This window comes from Octopus bimaculoides, chromosome 6 (genome assembly GCF_046866305.1).
Source record: "Octopus bimaculoides isolate indiv1 chromosome 6, ASM4686630v1, whole genome shotgun sequence".
In the NCBI taxonomy this organism is placed as follows: Eukaryota; Metazoa; Mollusca; class Cephalopoda; order Octopoda; family Octopodidae; genus Octopus; species Octopus bimaculoides.
This window is the reverse complement of record NC_142933.1, coordinates 118,547,464-118,567,928: the sequence shown is the minus strand read 5'-3', so window position 1 is coordinate 118,567,928 and position 20,465 is coordinate 118,547,464. Positions and strand designations below refer to the sequence as shown.

At 37.2% G+C, this 20,465-nt stretch overlaps 1 protein-coding gene across 5 annotated transcripts in view; it reads right to left on the bottom strand.

Annotated features, from left to right (window-relative positions):
* LOC106881073 (organic cation transporter protein) overlaps positions 1-20,133 on the bottom strand; it is a 322,600-nt gene extending 302,467 nt beyond the window's left edge. For 3 of the 5 annotated variants that reach the window (XM_052968543.2, XM_052968540.2, XM_089354505.1), the window contains exon 1: positions 17,762-18,711. The gene's annotated coding sequence lies outside the window, so the exon portion shown is untranslated. Of the gene's footprint in view, positions 1-17,761 lie in introns of all 5 variants that reach the window. The other 2 variants (XM_052968537.2, XM_052968538.2) reach the window with 2 other exon arrangements.
* Positions 20,134-20,465: the final 332 nt, after the last annotated feature.

The following is a 20,465-nucleotide window of genomic DNA, read 5'->3' as shown; positions in this document are numbered from 1 at the left end:
TGACCAATAAAAAAAAAAAACCGTTTTCTTTTTCTTTTCTTTCAACTCATTCACATTTTTTACATGTTATTTATCCTTATAATCACATCACAAAAATCAAATGTACAAAAAATATGTAAAATAAATGTATAAAAATCCATTCACAAAAAAAAATGCTTTAACATAAACAGTATTAAGGCCAAATAATGAAATATAATCATCTTAGTATCGATGCTAGCAGTTATTATTGCTATTATTATTATTATCATTATTATTTTCTGATTTTTTTATTTATTTATTTTTATTTTGCATATAAACCCTCTGAAAGATTAAATCAAGTAATTCTTGCTGACTGACTTTTTTTTCCATGCCATTCATGCAAAAGCTATTTTAATGGGAACAAAATGGTGCTTTGTATAATTGTATTTAAAATTTTATCTAACCACCACCACTATCCTCCTCCTCCTCATCATCGTCACCACCATCTTCATTATTGTTATTTAATTTCTTATCTAAAGTTAAAGGTAAAATTAGGCTAATGGTTTGAATTACAATGATTTCGTAACAGCGTAGCTGTGCGGTAAGAAGCTTGCTTCACAACCACATGTTTCTGGGTTCAGTCTCACTGCATGACACCTTTGCCAAGTGTCTTCTACTATGGCCTTGGGACAACCAAAACCTTGTGAATGGATTTGATAGACAAAAACTGAAAGAAGCCCATTATGTATGCATACATACATATATATATATATATATATATATATATATATATATATATACACACACACGTAACTAAATGGTTTCGCAAAAGTGTTCGATAGAATAAGTACCAGATTTGAATTTTAAAAAAGAGTACTAGGGTCAACTCATTTGACTTAAAATTCTTCAAGGTGGTGCCCCAGTATGGCTGCAGTCTAATGACTGGGACAAGTAAAAGATAAAAGATAAAAAGATCAACATTCTGTAATGTACCCACTATCCAGTTTGAAGTGACAGAAAGTTTAGTGGATTGTCAGAGTGACACATATTTTAAGGTCGAGAATATTCCATAACTTACTTCAGTCATTTGACTGTAGCCATGCTAGAGCACCACCTCGAAGGGTTTTAGTTGAACAAATTGATCCCAGGGCTTGTGTTTTAAGCCTAATACTTATTCTATCAGTCTCATTTGCCAACCTGCTAGGCTACGGGGATGTAAATACACCAACTCTGGTTGTCAAGCGGTGATGAGGGGACAAACACAGAGAAACACACACACACACACACACAAATATAAAAAGAAAATCAAATCCAAAACAGACACTGAAGCCTGGTGCAATCTTCTGCCTAGGCAGCTCCATCTCAAACTGTCCAACCCATGCCAGCATGGAAAGCAGACATTAAAATGATGATGATATTACACATATATATCATCATCATCATTCAATGTCTGTTTTGCCATGGGCCAGACAAATTTGTTGAGGCAGATTTTTTACAGCTGGATGCTCTTCCTGTTGCTAATCTTTACGGTTTCCAAGCAAGGAAATATTTCTCAATGGCCAGACATGATTTTCATGGAGGATTACTTGTATGATGAAGACGCTTGTTCACAAACATCATGTGATGTCAAGACAAGGAAACACACATATGCACACACACACATGCATATATATATATATATATATGCACACACACATGCATATATATATATATATATATGCACACACACACATGCATATATGTGTGTGTGTGTGTGTGTGTGTGTGTGTGTGTGTGTGTGTGTGTGTGTGTGTGTGTGTGTGTGTGTGTGTGTGTGTGTGTGTGTGTGTGTGTGTGTGTGTGTGTGTGTGTGTGTGTGTGTGTGTGTGTGTGTGTGTGTGTGTGTGTGTGTGTGTGTGTGTGTGTGTGTGTGTGTGTGTGTGTGTGTGTGTGTGTGTGTGTGTGTGTGTGTGTGTGTGTGTGTGTGTGTGTGTGTGTGTGTGTGTGTGTGTGTGTGTGTGTGTGTGTGTGTGTGTGTGTGTGTGTGTGTGTGTGTGTGTGTGTGTGTGTGTGTGTGTGTGTGTGTGTGTGTGTGTGTGTGTGTGTGTGTGTGTGTGTGTGTGTGTGTGTGTGTGTGTGTGTGTGTGTGTGTGTGTGTGTGTGTGTGTGTGTGTGTGTGTGTGTGTGTGTGTGTAGAGACATATATACATATATACCCATAGCATCCATCACAAATAGATGCTGCTTATTAGTTTTGTTTTGTTTTTTTGTATTTTCATTCTAATGACACTTTTTTATCTTTCTGGCCCACTCTGCCACACTTTCACAACTGAAGCATCGATAGCACAACAGACAACAGTGAAATGCATTAGTTATATAAACATCATCATCATCATCATCATCGTCGTTTAACGTCCGCTTTCCATGCTAGCATGGGTTGGACGATTTGACTGAGGACTGGTGAAACCGGATGGCAACACCAGGCTCCAGTCTGATTTGGCAGAGTTTCTACAGCTGGATGCCCTTCCTAACGCCAACCACTCAGAGAGTGTAGTGGGTGCTTTTATGTGTCACCCGCACGAAAACGGCCACGCTCGAAATGGTGTCTTTTATGTGCCACCCGCACAAGCCAGTCCAGGGGCACTGGCAACGATCTCGCTCGAAAATCCTACAGGAGCCAGTCAGGCGGTACTGGCAACGGCCACGCTCAAAATGGTGCATCTCATGTGCCACCCGCACAAGAACCAGTCCAGGGGCACTGGCAACGATCTTACTTGGCTTGCCGGGTCTTCTCACGCACAGCCCATTTCCAAAGGTCTCGGTCCGTAGTCATCGCCTCGGTGAGGCCCAATGTACGAAGGTCTTGCCTCACCACCTCAGCCCAGGTCTTCCTGGGCCTACCTCTTCCACGGGTTCCCTCAACTGTTAGGGTGTGGCACTTTTTCACGCAGCTATCCTCCTCCATTCTCACCACATGTCCATACCAGCGCAATCGTCTCTCTTGCACGCCACAACTGATGCTTCTAATGTTCAGCTTTTCTCTCAAGATACTTACACTCTGACGGGTATTCACATTGACATTACACATCCAACGGAGCATACTGGCTTCATTCCTTGCGAGCTTACGTATGTCCTCAGCAGTTACAGCCCATGTTTCACTGCCATGTAGCATGGTTGTTCGTACGCATGCGTCATACAGTCTGCCTTTTACTCTGAGTGAGAGTCCCTTTGTCGCCAGCAGGGGTAAGAGCTCTCTAAACTTTGGCCAGGCTATTCTTATTCTAGCAGCTACACTTTCAGCGCACCCACCCCCACTACTAACTTGGTCGCCCAGATAGCGGAAGCTATCGACTACCTCTAGTTTTTCACCCTGGAATGAGATAGAAGTTGTTTCCTGTTTGTTTGCAGTCTTTATTGCACCTGAACATCTGCCACAAACAAAAACTAACTTGCTAGTTAACCTGCCTTTGATGTTGCTGCACCTCTTATGTGTCCTAAATATTGTAATTAGTGTCACCTTGACATAACAATCTTCGGATCAGGTGATATTTAGGTAGTGTATCCATTTACATACTGACCCCAAAATTTATATAAATGTGAGAATTTGATGAAACATAATATAAACATATCATCATCACCACCACCACCATCACCACCACCACCCGTCTTTCATGTCAGCATGGGTGAGACAATATTCAGATCAAAGAGTTTGATAACCAAAATTAAATATTCTACGTTGCTGCTTGCTTTTCTCAATGCAGCAGAATACATGTATAATTTGTGCTCTTATTTTTTTTTTTTTTGTGTGTGTGTGTCCTTGGTTAGTGTTATTTCCTATTGGTTTCTATCTAGAAATCAAAGGAAATGACTACTATTCCCTTCAAACTTTGCTCTTGTGACCTGGACATCATTGTTTTGAAACTGACCCATTTTCCATTACATTTCAGACAGATTCAGTGCTGAGTTGCTGAAGCAGAAATATTCTTTTCTACTCTAGGCACAAGGCCCTAAATTTCTGGAGGGTGGGGGGGCAGTCAATTAGATCGACCCCAGTACACAACTGGTACTTAATTTATCAACCCCAAAAGGATGAAAAGAAAAGTTGACCTCAATGGAATTTGAACTCAGAACATAAAGACAGACGAAATACCGCTAAGCACTTCGCCTGGCGTGCTAATGTTTCTGCTAGTTCGCTGCCTTGCTGAAGCAGAAATATTGTTATAGTGAATATCCTTCTAATGACCAATGATTTTCTTGTCAGTTGCTTGACTTTAACCACTTAAGCATGTCTGTTAGTGGCTGACAATGCATGCATCTCTGATCATGAGCAGGAGTAGTGGGGGAGCATCATAGCCATGTGTTGAGAGGGATTCTTTGGGGTTTGGATAAATGTAAAAAAAGCAATGTTTAAAGGAAATATTAGCCCTTTTTCATATTTTCTAGGAGTAAGCGAAAAGGAAATAATTACTACCCAAGGACAAAAATCGTGTTACACAATGTTATACATTCTAGAAGAAACCTATTTGCATCACTTTAACAGGGAACTAGTTTTTCCACAAAGAGAAAATGAGATGGCTCAGACTAAATCACTGTCCAAAATCTGAAATTCAATCCTAACTGATATACTCAAATTTACATTTCATCACCTTATTTCAAGTATATACATTCTGTCAAATGTAATGCACCTTTAATCACATCATTTTCAAGAAATCATACATTATCTCATAGCTTTGAGACTTCCATGATGCGATTACTCTTTTACTTGTTTCAGTCATTTGACTGCAGCCATGCTGGAGCACCACCTTTAGTTGAGCAAATCGACCCCAGAGCTTATTCTTTGTAAGCCTAGTACTTATTCTATCGGTCTCTTTTGCCGAAATGCTAAGTTACGGGGATGTAAACACACCAGCATTGGTTGTCAAGCAATGTTGCGGGGACAAACACAGATGCACAAACACACACACACACACACACACACACACACACACACACACACACATATATATACATATATACGACGAGCTTCTTTCAGTTTCCGTCTAGCAAATCTACTCACAAGGCTTTGGTCGGCCCGAGGCTATAGTAGAAGACACTTGCCCAAGGTGCCACGCAGTGGGACTGAACCTGGAACAATGTGGTTAGTAAGCAAGCTACTTACCACACAGCCACTCCTGCGCCTATGCTTTTTAAAAGGACATCATAGCATAGGCATGAGAGGCCAGATCTGGCCAGTTTGAACATAAAACAAAAAGATTATGACTGGGTATGGCCAGTTTAAATGCTATACTTGATAGGACAAAACCATGTTTTTCCAAAACTTTCAGTTCAAGTTTTCCACAATGTAATGAGATTGTTTGTTCTCTAACAGTGTCAAAAATTTAACATCCAACCCAAACTGACACTGCCAAAGCTACATATCATTAGCTTCTTTCAAATATATTTGCTTAAAGAGAGTTCATTAAGTTACACAGCAACAACATGTTCAACAAAAGTCAGACTGAGTCATTTGCAGACAATGATCAGCAGCTATAAAGAGAATTGCTGTCTGCTGTTAAGATTCTTCAGAGATGTCTCTCAAACATTTATCAATCAGAAGCAATTTAAATATGAATATATTTCTTCACTTAGTTTCTCTTTTCTTACATTTTTGTTCATCTTGTAATTTATAGCCCTGCAAATTTATTCATGAGTATACTCATGTAAGGAATAACTGTATCAATCCAAGCCAGCATACACACACACATACACACACACACAGAAATACACATATACACAGGCATACACACAAATACACACACACACACGTGCATATATATATATATGTATAACCCATGCTAGCATGGAAAGCGGACGTTAAACGATGATGATGATGATGATGTGTATGAATGAATGTCAATGGCTGAGTGATGATAACGTTTGCTTCCCAGTCATGAAGTGTCAGAGTTGGTCATGATGATTGCATGCATCTGTCTGTGTGTATGAATGCGTGCATACATGTCGATGGGTGTGGGTGTGTGTGTGTGTGTGTAAATATAGATATATGTATGTATGAATGTATATATATATACATATATATAAATATACACACATGCAACACACAAATATACATATATATTTATAAGGTTGTTGCAGTACGCACGTTTCATGCTACTCCATTTATTTAAGTAATGCGAGCATTACATTAAATGCAAAATGCAGAGCAATCACCTTGTTTTTGGAATTGTTTGGATAATACCATACTATATTCTGGTGCCTAAACTTAAGTGCCAAATTCAATTTTGAATCTATATATTTATATATACATATATATATGCATTATACATACATATATATATATATACATATATATATATATATATATATAATATAGTTATATACATATATATATGTATGTGTATGTATGTGTGTGTGTATATATATGTATGTATGTGTGTATGTATGTATACACATGAATTAGTCAGAGTTAAATATCAGAATGAATTATGCAATGAAAATTCATGTTACAATTTTAAGAATTTCTCTCCTTCTACCCCGCAGTTATAATAGAAACTGTTCTACCAAAACAAATGCTAGCAAGTAATGAAAAAAAAAAAAGATATATAAATATATATACATAGATACATCATACATCATACATATAAGGATATTATAAAACAAGGATGGAGGATAACAGTCTTTAAGAGAAGATCACAACATTTGTTTCTGCACAGCACACCAGCTTTGAGTCACTGAGTTTATATGCAAATACTATTATAGAAGATTGTTCTTTATAATTGTTATAATATATTTGATTATTTTTCAGCAACAGCCATGTATAGGTGGTTCATCGAGTAGGAAGGACATCCTGCCATAAAAGCCATGCCAAAACAGACACAGTAGCCTGGGGTAGTCTTCTACCTGGCCAGCTCCTGTCAAACTGTTCAACCCATACTAGCATGGAAGGCAGATGTTAAATGATGATTATGATGATACATATATATATATATATATATATATATATAAGGGCATTCAGCTGTAGAAACCATACCAAATCAGACTGGAGTCTGGTGCAGCCTCCCAGCTGGCCAGCCCTGGTCAAACTGTCCAACCCATGCCAGCATGGACAATGAATTCAGTTATACCTTCTAAAAACATTGGGAAATAAGCCGAGAGAATGGAATATATACACTGTTGCACTCAAACTGCTAGAAATAGCAGCCAAATTTCCCTCGAATAATACCTCATCATTCATTTTATATAAGGAAGAATACATTAAACAATGTATTGCTGCATTCACTAGTTCTCAGATAAATAAAACAGAATGGTCATGCTGGAAAAGCTCTGGTCATGAATTTGCTGGATTAGAGCAGATATGAAGCTAAGCAACAACAATAGAGTTTTAGGAAATGTATGAATGGCCATACTGCTCACTTTATCTTTGCCTGCAAAGATGAGCAATCATACAATTATACATTAGTCTCATTATAAAGTTAAGCACCTTTCAATATACTTCCACATTATTTTATAATTTTCAATATAATTATTTCTTAAAGTAAACATGTCAAAAAAAAATCTTTCAAGATTTCTGAAAGCATACTAATGTTGACTGAATCTTAACTTGAATGGTTTCTCAATCAACCAAATACAATTCATAGAAACTGAATTATTGTCAATGTAAATACTTTTGCACAATAAACTATTCATTCCAAAACAAGTAAATTATTTACACTGTTCAAACAGTTCCACAAACTGAAATTGGATGTATTAGCTGTTTCTGATTTTTAAAGTTAATATTTTCTACTTATGCAGCAAAATCATGTTACATCCCAAATCTCATTGCTTATGCTGTTAAAAAGTACTTATCTAATAAGTTACAGAAATGCTTAGCAAAAAGTATATTCACATTATAACTGAATAAAGAATTAAACAAAATTCTGTTTACTATTTTTATGCATCTGAGAACTTATATCATTATTTATGAATTTAATATTATCCTTAAAGCCACTGCATTTCAGCACTTTATTATAATAAGATGCTGTCTTTCTGGAGAAAGATATAAGATGAATAATACTGGATAATCATTTACTAACATTTTTCAAGAAATAATTAATAGCAGGCACGTGATTTGAAGCATTATTTAATGAACTGTAATTCTTCATTTCACTTCCTAAATGGTGAGCATTTGTTTCCAGTTGAATTTAAAGTAAAACTTTAAAAAAATAATCAGATGCGTAAATTTGTCTCAACAGTAATGTTTACGTATAATTCATTAAATCACTTAGAACTCAATCCTGAGCATTCATAACTTAGGTTGTAATTAGCCAGTCATCTTGATATAAATCACACAGTAATTTATCAAATTTAATAAATAGATATAAAATACAAAAACCAATACACTCACAAATTTCAGCAGAATCTACTCTATCCATTACTACATCAAAATAATTAGCGTTATTCTTCTTTATCCATAGATCATTATCGAAAGAAAGTGACGATCTTCTTGCAAACATGAAGATTTTGTTATCAGAATTGAAATATAATTCTTGGTAAAGTCAGAAAAAATGCTTTTTTGAGCAACAATTTAACTATTAATGAATATAATTCAATTATATCAAACTGGATAAATTTATAAAGATGCTTATTACTAATACTATTAAACTAATTAATAATACAAATACTGTTCTTCCATCATGTTAAATACATTGTTTATTAAATTTCAACAATAACAGTGTCTAAAGTACTTTTATTCACTATCCTTAACTTGTTGGATTTAATTAACATACATGGTTGATTATTAAAAAAAATTCTGTTTGTGATCCTTCAATGTAATGTAAGGTCATCAAAAACTAAATATTTAATCTGGTTGCCTATTTCTAACTCAGTAAATATTTCCTTAACTTCTGAATTGATGGAATGAGTGAAGTGCCATTAGTGACTTTTATAATTATTAAAAAATCTTTTGTAATATCTAAGCCTATTATTAGATCTTTGAATATGAAGTTGTCAAAGTACATTTGGATTTTAAACCAGTAAGGTATCAGATTAAATTTGCTACCAATATATTTATAAGACTTCCACACTGATTACATCAACCAAATTTCACTCTTAAATATTTGATCAACTCAAAACTTTGTTCGAAGACATTTACCTAAAGTACTACACACTAAGATGAACCCATGGTTCAATAGTTGCAAAGCAAACCTCTTAACCACATAGCTATTCATGTGTCCCTATCAAGCAGAACAAATATGACAAGACTAGTTGTTTTTTGATGTCACTGAAAGGGCTTTCAGCAGCCTGCTCTAACAGATTGAAACATCCACTTTAAGTCTGTGTCCCAACATCTTTAGAATTACGTGTCTGTTGTTATAGCAACAGCTATTAACAAAATTAACAAATATATCTATCAGATAAATGTAAAGATATAATTTAAAAAAACAGTGTTGCTAAAATACTTCAGTATAATCAAATATAAATATCACTAGAAATTAATGAAAGATACACAGATACATATATATATGTATATGCATAAATATGTTTAAATATATATATATATATATATATATATATATATATATAAAGTATGTGTATGTATATGTGTCTGTATATACATATATACATATATATATATATGTATATGTATAAAAGATGAGAGAAAGAGAATGGAATTCATGAGACTCTTTATCATCCATTACATTCATTCTGACCCATCCTGTTTGCATGGGTCAGATGAAGTTTAAACGACGCAGTTTTTCTGCAGCAGGTGACCCTTAACGTGCAGGTTTTCTCATTGAGGGAGAAAGATGGGGTAAACCAGATGACTTTTATGGCAGCACCTCCTTTTGTGCAGGGCCAGGCATATAGGTCATGCAGTCCTTTAACCTGCTGGCTGCCCAAACCACATTGTAATAGTGGGGCCGCAGCATCAAAACCATCTTTATTTGAGGATAGATAGTTATATGTTGACATGTATTTTTTTTTTTTTCTATTTTGCTCTAGAACTTAAGAATCGCCTCGGTTTGTCTTTAATGTTATTAACAAACAATTTGACATCAATTAGCACCACCTGACGAATAATAACTGTGATTAAGCTGATGACGACGACGACGACGACAACGACGAGGAGTCAGTTGTCAAGCTCACATGTCTTAATCGGAGCATGTACCTTCTAAATTAAGTTAGAGCAAGAATAAATGTATATTCTTGTATGGAATTAATTTATTTGTATCTTCCGTGGCTTTGTTACATAATTACATTCTGAAAAACAAAAAGTATGCAGGTCAGAAGATGAAAGCCAGCTTGTCATTAAGTGTAAGCTAAACTGGCTGAAGATTCAATAGAGAATACAACTTCCATTTTACCCAGTAATGAAGTAAGTGCCAAAGGCAAATACAACCACACAGTTGTTCCATAGGATACATTAACTCAATACATTGTTGTATGTATATGGGACAATAATTACACAAATTTCTGATCATCATTCTGTTCCCTAAGACTGCATTGAGGCTCATCTTCTCACTCTTTCTTGTGGACAGCTCAATATCTATGTTGAAATGTTAAAGGTGTTTTAATGTAGATTTAAAATGTTTTAATATGAACGATATTAGAGGGTGCAAAGTATCTGCCATTTTGATATACAGAAGATCAATAAGCCCTACTGCTGTGTCATGAGCCCTGCCTATATTGATTGCTAATTGACCACATTCCCAAGTGAACAACAGAGCCTGCAGAATGCTAGCCTGTCATTTCCAAGAAAGCTACTATAAAGGGTTTTCCTTTCATTTTTTTTTTTTGTTTCTTTGAGCCAGTTGATCTTTTTGTGATCATATTTCTCAGAAACCAACCTCCCTAAATTTCGTTTAATTTAGAAAACAATGAAGAATATGGAAGGATCTAGTAACTCTTTTACTCTTTTACTTGCTTCAGTCATTTGACTGTGGCCATGCTGGAGCACCGCCTTTAGTCGATGCCCTTCCTAATGCCAACCACTTTACCGAATGTAGTAAGTGCTTTTTTATGTGACCCCCAGTATCAGTGAGGTCACCAAGTAACTTGCAAGAGAAGACCCTTCAACCGAGGGGGCTATGTAATATTCAAGAAGATGGCTTTGTCCCAATCTGATGAGAGTTAAAAGTATGATAGAGGCACAGAAACAGGTGTCTTGCTGTAGAGGAGATACCTGGGTGTGAAAGAGAAGATGGTGGCTAAGATGTGTCAGGGAATGTCCTCAAGTTGCAGTGAGCTGAATGTAAGAGAAATGGTAAGGATTGGACAGGGTGAGTGGGTGCATAAATTCATGATGTGTGTGTGTGAGTGTGTGTGTGTATGTGTGTGTGTGTGTATGTGTGTGAGTGTGTCTGTATATATATATATATATATATATATATATCTCATCATCATCATCATCATCGTTTAACACCCGTTTTCCATGCTGGCAGGGGTTGGACGGTTCGACTGGGGCTCTGGGAAGCCAGGAGGCTGCACCAGGCTCCAGTCTGATCTGGCAGTGTTTCTACAGCTGGATGCCCTTCCTAACGCCAACCACTCCATGAGGGTAGTGGGTGCTTTTTACATGTCACTGGCACAGGGGCCAGAGGAGAATGGCAATGGCTACAATCGGTTGGTGCTTTTTACGTCCCACCGGAAGCTAGTCAAGGCAGCGCTGACATCGGCCACATTCAGATGGTGCTTTTTACGTGCCTCTGGCACAGGTATCACAATTACAATTTCCATTTGATTTTTATTTTGACATTGATGTACTTGACTCATTATATATATATATAATGTGAAGGCACATTGCACAGAGGTTAAAGCATCAGGCTTACAATTGTGAGGGTGTGAGTTTGATTCCTAGTTTGGGTTGTGTATTGTATTCTTGGGCAAGATACTTTATTTCATGTTGCGCCAGTTCACTCAGCTGTAGAAATGAGTTGTGACGTCACTGTATCAGCGTTTTCATTGGACAACATCAATGGCATGGAGAGAGAGGGGGGGCTGGTATGCAATGGGCAACTGCTGGTCTTCCATAAACAAACTTGCCTGAACTTGTGCCTTGGAGGGGAACTTTCTAGGTGCAATCTCATAGTCATTCATGACCGATGGGGGGGGGGGGGTCTTTACTTTATATATATATAATATATATGTATATTTATATTATATAAACACAGAGACACATGCACATATATATGCATGCATATACACACAAGCACAAATACCTGCATGCATACACAGTGTATGTACACAAGCAAACACACATAGACATACGTCTTGTATGTGTTACTTGTTAAAATTACAAAGTGAGTAGTTTTGTTTGCTTTGGGTCATCTGTCTCCTAGATGTCACTGTCAACTGTTTGATGCTGGATATTCTAACCAGTGTAAGAAACATAAATATGAACGCAGGAAATGCAACAATGTGTTCTTGAAGAGTTCTATAGCCCCAAAACTGGTGCATTATTCAAGAAAATTAGTTTCATCAGCCAAAACTTCCAGTGTAAAAATATTTTACTTTCTATCCTTTGGGAATGAATGCATTCAAGCATTCTACATAAATTCATGCACGCAAATTAATAAATGTATGCATATAAATATATAAACTGTGTTATGCACATATATATGCAGGCATGGTTGTTTGGTGGAAAAGCTTGCTTTCCAACCATGTGGTCTTGGGTTCAGTCCCACTGTGCAACACCCACTGCAGGGCACCTTGGGTAAATGTCTTCTGTTATAGCCTTGGCCAAGCAAAGCCTTAACAGTGGATATAGTAGATGGAAACTGAAAGAAGTGTGTGTGTGTGTGTGTCTGTGTGTGTGTGTGTGCGCGTGTGTTTGTGAGTGTGTGTGTGAGTGTGTTTGTGTGAGTGTATGAGTATGAGTGAGTGTGTGTATGTATGTTATATCTAAGTGTTTCTTTGTATAACTTAGCGGCTCAGCAAACGGTCCCCATAGAACAAGTACCATGCTTAAAAGAAAAAAAAAGTACTAGGGGCGATTTCTTTCGACTAAATCTTTCAAGGTCGTGCCCCATCATGGCCGTAGTCCAATGATTGAAACAAGTAAAAAAGATACATACGTATGAAATGGGGGTGGAGGTATCAGATGTTGCCCCGCGTGTGCATAAAAGCATGGACGTGAGCGTTTGCATGTTTGGTTTTTGTTCTACGTGTGTGTTTACAGACACATTCTCAAAAGGAAATTAACAGCTCTGGTACTTTCATTCTGCCTGAATTTCCTGTAAATTTAAAACAGATCAATCGTTTGCTGAACTGTGATACTTTCACTATGTCTGCAATTCGTGGAATCACTTAAAACTATTATAAGGTAGCCGAGAACCGAGAAATATGCGTAAATTTAACTTCAAATACATGCGTATATTGTTAGATATATATATAGATATTTGGCACGTATATTTTTTATTTTTGTTACCATTATTACCACAAAATAATAATAAGATGGCTGTGGAGAGGCATGACTTTTTATTCAATTAATCCCTTCTGTTATAGTTTGCTGCAACATAACTAGAAAACTGAACATTCATCACTGAATTTTCAATAAGCACGCTGATAGTATGCGCGCGAGTATGTGTGAGAGAGCAGACACACATGCATACATGCATACCTACATATATTTATATACATGCACACATATACACATATATAAATGCATAGTATATATGCATATGAATCCATATAATCATATACAAAATATAAACGCACGCACATACATACATACATACATACATATTTCGTTGTGGATCGTTTTACTGACGATAGAAGAGGGTTCTGAAAAACCTGCACGCATGATTTGTTTATGGTGACCAAATGTTTGTACTGTGCATTAGCTCAATCTCTCAATCAAATCAACATTGCCCGCGCAGCATCCTAACCACTAAGCCACACACACGCGCGCGCGTTGGATTCTCACATCAATTTTGATGACTTGGCACCATCCACTTTGTTTTTATTAATTACACAGCCTTATTCATTGAAGGAGCATGCAAAGTATCTGAATTTCCTTAAGGGTACACGTGTTTGTAGCCTTAAGGAAATCCACAGGAAAAGAATTAGGGTTAGATTTGTGCGTCAAGGTTTTTGAATTGTTGTTCGTTTTACTGGACTCTGCATAATTTCCGCCCACCCAGATTCTCTAAACCGGAGGGCATTGTAAATAGGTTTACCGAAGCGAGGTGGAATCTAGGAAGTCATTGGTGCGAAACAAACTTCGCCAACACACACACACATGCATACAAACATTACATCATACATACATACATACATATATATACATACATATATATATATATATATATAGTAAATCCCCAAAATAACGAACACAAAAAAAAACGCGAGGACGTGGTACATGTAATAAATTAGCAAACGCTCAGGAAAGGAAACGATAGGCTTCTTTCAGTTTCTTCTACGATAGCCTGTAGGGACATACATCTATAAATTGGGGCTATAACAGGACACATTTACCCAAGATGACAACATATCGGGAGCGAACTCAAAATCCAGGCTGGGAAGCAAACTTCTTAACCACGCAGCTCTCTCTCTCTCTCTCTCTCTTTCCACACACATATATATATAAGTATATAATACATATATACATACATACATGCATACATACATACATACATGCATACATACATATATATATATATATGTATGTATGTATGCATGTATGTATGTATGCATACATATACACACATACAAATATTCCTACAAACATACATACAACATATGAATGTATATAATTTATTCTGAATTTATTGATATCTGGATTTACCATTATACTTACAGACACACACACACCTGTTGCATTATACAGGTGAATATGTTCAAAATTCTGTAGAGGCAGATGACTGACAGTGTCTATTGTGTGTGTGTTGTTGTGTGCGTGTGTGTGTGTATCTGTTTCTCTGTGTCTGATATAATACATTTACGGTATATTAGATAATTAACCACTTAGACATGACACATTTTCAACGGAACAGTCACAGTTTCTTTGAATACACTATTCTTCACAAATTATTCACGCAAGAAATACCAGAAAAAACGTATTTGAATACATTTGCATAAACTCACACACGCAAACACACACACACACACATATACACAGACTGACGGTTTTAAAATAAAGACGATATTTTTCGTTAACAAAAAAGGGTAAGTTAACAGAAAATGTTGGTGGGGAAAACAGTTCCAGGAAAGCAGTCTTTTACACTTAGGTTATTCTAGATGAGGTATGAAGGACTAACAATAGAAGTTCCTACTGATAAAGCTCGGTTGGAATCCTTACAGGTTGCTGGTAATTGTTGTTTACCTTTCAAGACAGCCCTTTCCGACAGATTAACGACATTCCAGCCATGGCCGTCACGCCTGTTTTAGGTATACTAATCCCCGTCCGTATTTCGCTATTCATTGCGTCCCTTTTTGTTCCATTACGGAATAGGGCGGAGGTAAAGAATACATGCACCACTCGTTTTAGGCGTAACAAAAACCCTAACCCTAAACCCTAAGCCTAAACCCTAACCCTAACCCTAAACCCTAAGCCTAAACCTTAACCACCGGGTGTACGTATTCTTTACTTTCGACCGGTATAGTGTGGTTTGGGAGATATTTGGCTGCTATTTCTAGTTGGTTCAGCGACTACCCTAAATGGCTCGATGTTAGCAGATTTCCTTTTCCTTTCATTTTCTTTTTTTCTTAGAATCCTACGATGAAAAACATTCCAGTTCTGACAATTTAAGCTTTTTGTTTTTGTTTCTCTTTTTTTTTCTTTTTGCTTTGTTTTTTTTTTGTATCGTTTTATCTAGATTTATCCAATACCTTTGTTCTTCCTTTTTTCAAGATAGTAGGAAATAATTTGAGGGAGATTTGGCTGCTATCTCAAGCACCATCGCAAAGAGTCCCTCGTGCAACTTAGTAGTAGTTAGGAATGTATAAGATGGGGAGAGAGAGAGCGAGAATTTCGGAGGGACTTGGTTTAAGGATTGAGATGTCGACATAAGTGTTTAATATATACAAAATAGGAATCCGATGATGAATTATAATGGGTGGAGGAAAAAGTAACAAGAATGGGAGCACGAAAGACAGGATACTACGGTCAACAAGTTCCGTTAGTCGAAGTACCTACCACGAAAAAAGGATTCACGGCAGTGCTTGTTTTGTATTAATTTCAGTTTAAAATGAGCAACTGTTGAGGGGAAAAATGTGGGGAAGCCATTATAGTTTTATGAATTATAAATTGCGTTGAACGGCGATTGACTTGTGTCATTTTAAGAAGTATTGATTATATGTATAAATATATGTGCGTGTGTGTGTGTGCGTGCATGTACACAAGAGAGATACTGTAATAAGATACGTGTGTGTGTGCGTGTAGACATTTACGTGCATCGTTCACAACATCCGAACAAAATTAGCGCGTATCCGTGGATGCGCGTACGCTGCATTTGAAGATCTCAATGGACACGTTCAGTGTGCACGTACGTAAGTTTGTGTGTTTCTGTGCATATACTAATATATAGACAAACACACATTGTACAAAAATAAATACCGAAAGAATAAACATAAACATAACAAACTATATCTTTCTCAAGATGCAAACATGCTATTTTTTCATAAAACATTGTCAAATTATGTAACTAAAAAAAAAAAACAATGCACAGACAAAATAACATCTTGTTTTTATGCCCCAAACTACAAACATTTTAAAATAAAACAATAAAACTTGCTCGTAGAAGAATCTGCATGTTTGGCATTTATGAATGCAGAGAGAGAGAGATTTACAGGAAAGAATGTAATAAAGAGAGGATAGAGAGTGAAAATGAAAGAAAAATGAAATTCAGAGACGATTCGAACCCATATAAACACATTTACATACACTTGTAAGTGCATGCTCTTTTAAATATTCTAATTAGATCGAGTTCAGGAAAATCCACGTTTGAAATTTTTAATGTCACACGCATAAATCTATAGTCGCTTCGTCTGAACAGGTAAGCTATGTGTATCTCAGTGCACGCTCCGCGCAGGTAGCAACCTGCTTGCTATTCTGTGATGTAACTGTCCGTACCCTAGAGTGTCACTCCCTCACCTGGCAGGATAGATGTATGTACCCCATCATACACAGTAGTACGCGCAACACACAATACAGACGTTCTCGAGTGTACTAAGCTTTGTAGGTGCTTGTTAAATACACGCTTCTCACCTGAGTATTTCGGGAAATACAAATGTATATATATATATATATATACTTCAACTTTAACACACACTCTTTACAGGAGTGTGTGTGTCAGAGAGAGAGAGAGAATGTGTGCGTGTCAGAGAGAGAAAGAGAGAGCAGAGAATGTGTGTGAGAGGAAGAAAAAGCAGGGAGAAAGAATGTGTGCGTGTGTGTGTGTGTGTGTGATGTTAGATCTACCCTGTTAATCGAAGAATGACTGTCAGATTTTTTTCCCTTTCTTCGGTCACAGTAACATATCTTTGCTTTATTTATTTGTTACACGTACACAATCAGAAAATTGTATAAAAGAGAAAATGAGGGCCGCCAACTCACACATGAACAACAAATAAACATATCTACATTATGTAAGAATGTTTTTTGTGCTCCGAATACACTTACCACAGCTTGAGACCATTCGAAATTTACTTTTCATTTCAGTGTACGCGTATAAATTATCTCACCCCACCCACCCTTTATGTATCATCATGTTTATATTCTCTGAATGAGACAACCAGCAATATACGACAAAGTGAGCGCCAAATTGTATGTATGCGTGCATTTGGGTGTACAGTGCGCTCTGGCACACGACTGACAAAAGAAAAAGAAAGACAGAAATAAGTATCTTACCTGAAAAATGTAGGCTAAACCAGCAAAGTATGTCCGATTCTTACTACGATAATAATATATTATACAGACTAATCTCCTTTGATCCTTGTTGTAAGAGCCGCGTGGAGCTAGCTCCGTGTAGTTAGGGCCTTCCTGCAGCCGACTTGATATGCCGGTGCAATAGCAAATCTGTTAACTACTAAGTGACTCTATAGTAGTATCGCATCGGCCGTTAATGCTGGCTTCTCGAGGAAGTAACAATAACAACTCTAGTACCGATGGGAAGCCGTGTTTGCCGATGAAATAGTAGTAGTAGTAGTAGTGGTGGTGGTGAGAGCTAGCAAATGTGTGTGTATTGATATTGATGGTGGTGGTGGTGGTGGTGGTGAAGGAGACGAGCACTGCGGGCTGAGTGACTCTCGGAGAGAGACAGTCAGACAGAGTGAATGAAGTGAGGTAAGAAGAGAAAGTGAAAGACTGAATAAAAAGAAGAAAGAGTATGGAGGTAGAAAAAAATATATAACAATAGACTGAGAACGAACAAGGAGAAAATTCGAGGAAAAGAGGCAAATGCAAAAAAAGAAAGGGAGAAAGAAAATGGTCAGAAAGAGAGTAGAAAATGGAACGATTTAAAGAAAGAGAGAGAGACGGACATAATACAGAAGAGGATAGATAATGAGAGCGAGAGAGGCGGCGAGGGGGGACGAAGTTGAGGAGGAGGAAAGAAGGAGAAGAGTAGAAGAGGATAAAGGAAGAAGAAGAAGAAGAAGAAGAAGAAGAAGAAGAAAATCGGGGGCAGGGAGAGAACGAGGGTAGAAGGAAGATGGTGTAGCGAAAATGAAGAAAATAAAAGGTGAAGGAAAGTAAGTAGAACGAATATGATTTATGAAGGGGTTACAGAGAGACAAGGGGAAAAGAATTGATGAGGCTGTGCAGACGTCGTTACGTTGTGGTGGATGTAAATAAATCTCAGTCACTTTTCAGAAAGTCAGTCTGAACATGTCTTTTTTGTTTCACTAAAATGCCTATTGGTCCATTAATATAAACAAAGTGAACACCAACGAGAGGACTAGAGAGAGAAAGAGAGAGAGAGAGAAAAAGAGAGAGAGAGCGAGAATAACTGTAAGGGGGGACGAATTGGATGGTGGGGAGGGGTTAAATAAACTTAGGTTGATTTGCACGCGTACGGTAACATACTTATTTATTTAAAAAAACCCGCACAGAAGCATGCATGAACCACTATTATAAATAAATATATAAACAGTGGGAGAGGGGGGGATTTACATTTATGAGAGAGTGAACTTGAAGGTTGCTTCGTTCTTGCCCTTTCTCCCCACCAAAAAAAAACATTACATCAATAACCTTGAATTGTAGAGAAGCTTACAATACGGTGTCATAACTTTCTTGCTTTTTCTAAGTATTTTTGTCAAATAAGGGAAGTGATTTCATTTGGATCAAAGCGGGAACAGTTCGCGTCTGAGCTTCTACCAACCAACAAAAGAATTTCTACCTGTTAGAAATAACAGCCGTTTGTTTTCTTTTTTTTTTTTACTTCTCAAATAAACCCCTACCCTCTTAAATAAGGAAAAAACATTGATTTAATGTATTAATAAATACTTCCTCCTTTTAAAAGAAAAACCTGAAAAAAAAATTCTAAAAACTGGAATACTTTTAATCCCAGGTCCGTTGACCTGGTGCTAAGCAACAACGAAGTCACTATGCGGTCGCAAACCTAACGAGTCTCTGTGCGGTCGTTCAACTTGCTAAAAATAGCTGCCAAATATTTCCAAATTATATCATGCCTTCTCAAAAAGATTTAAAAGAAGAATTAGACGATGTAGTCTGAAAGTTTAAAAAAATGGATAGCACTACTACAGCGCTTTTGATTGTAAGCTCGCTCATTCAGGCCAACAACAATAACAATTTTTGTTTTCATTAGTATGCAGGCGATGTAGGATGAGGTGTGCAGGAGTCGTGGACCACGCAGGGTGGCCTCTCTATATACGCGTGTTTGCTGTAGTCGAAGATATGTTGCGATTAAGAAGGGGGAGCCAAAAACCCACCCTACGCCTCTGTATCTGCGTGGGAATGTTGACTTTTATCCGAACATATATCACCGAACATTAAAAACGTGGATGGTTATTATTAGTTGAGTAACAGTGGATGTAGAATGGATGTGGGATGGATGTGGGATGTATACTAACACTGCTCTGTTGTGTCGCGACGCATTATACACTATCATATAATAAACCGCATCGTATGATTTGATTTGATATATTGCAGTACGGTGTGTGCTATGGTATTCTTCGTGACAAAAGTCTACGGCACTAAGCGCAGATCTATGCAACTTAACCTACTCTGCAATGAATATCCAACTCTGTTCGTAGTCCTCTCTCTCTCTCTCTGTCTCTCTCTCTCTCTCTCTCTCTCTCTCTCACACACACACACACACACACACACACACACACACACACATGTCCATCGTTTTCGAACGTGACCAAGCCATTGACGACAGCGCACCAGCAACAGCGCAGAGACCGGAGAAGCGCATCTACTCTCACCTACACTACACGTTCTGTGTCCCCTCACCACTGAGCTCTGAAGTGACTCTATGACATTGTCGTATATATGCATGTGATAATCTGACTCATGCAACGATAGCTTCGCCGTCTGCATGTGATTCCAAGAATTTCGAATCTTGATTTGCGCTGGACTTAAAATCTAA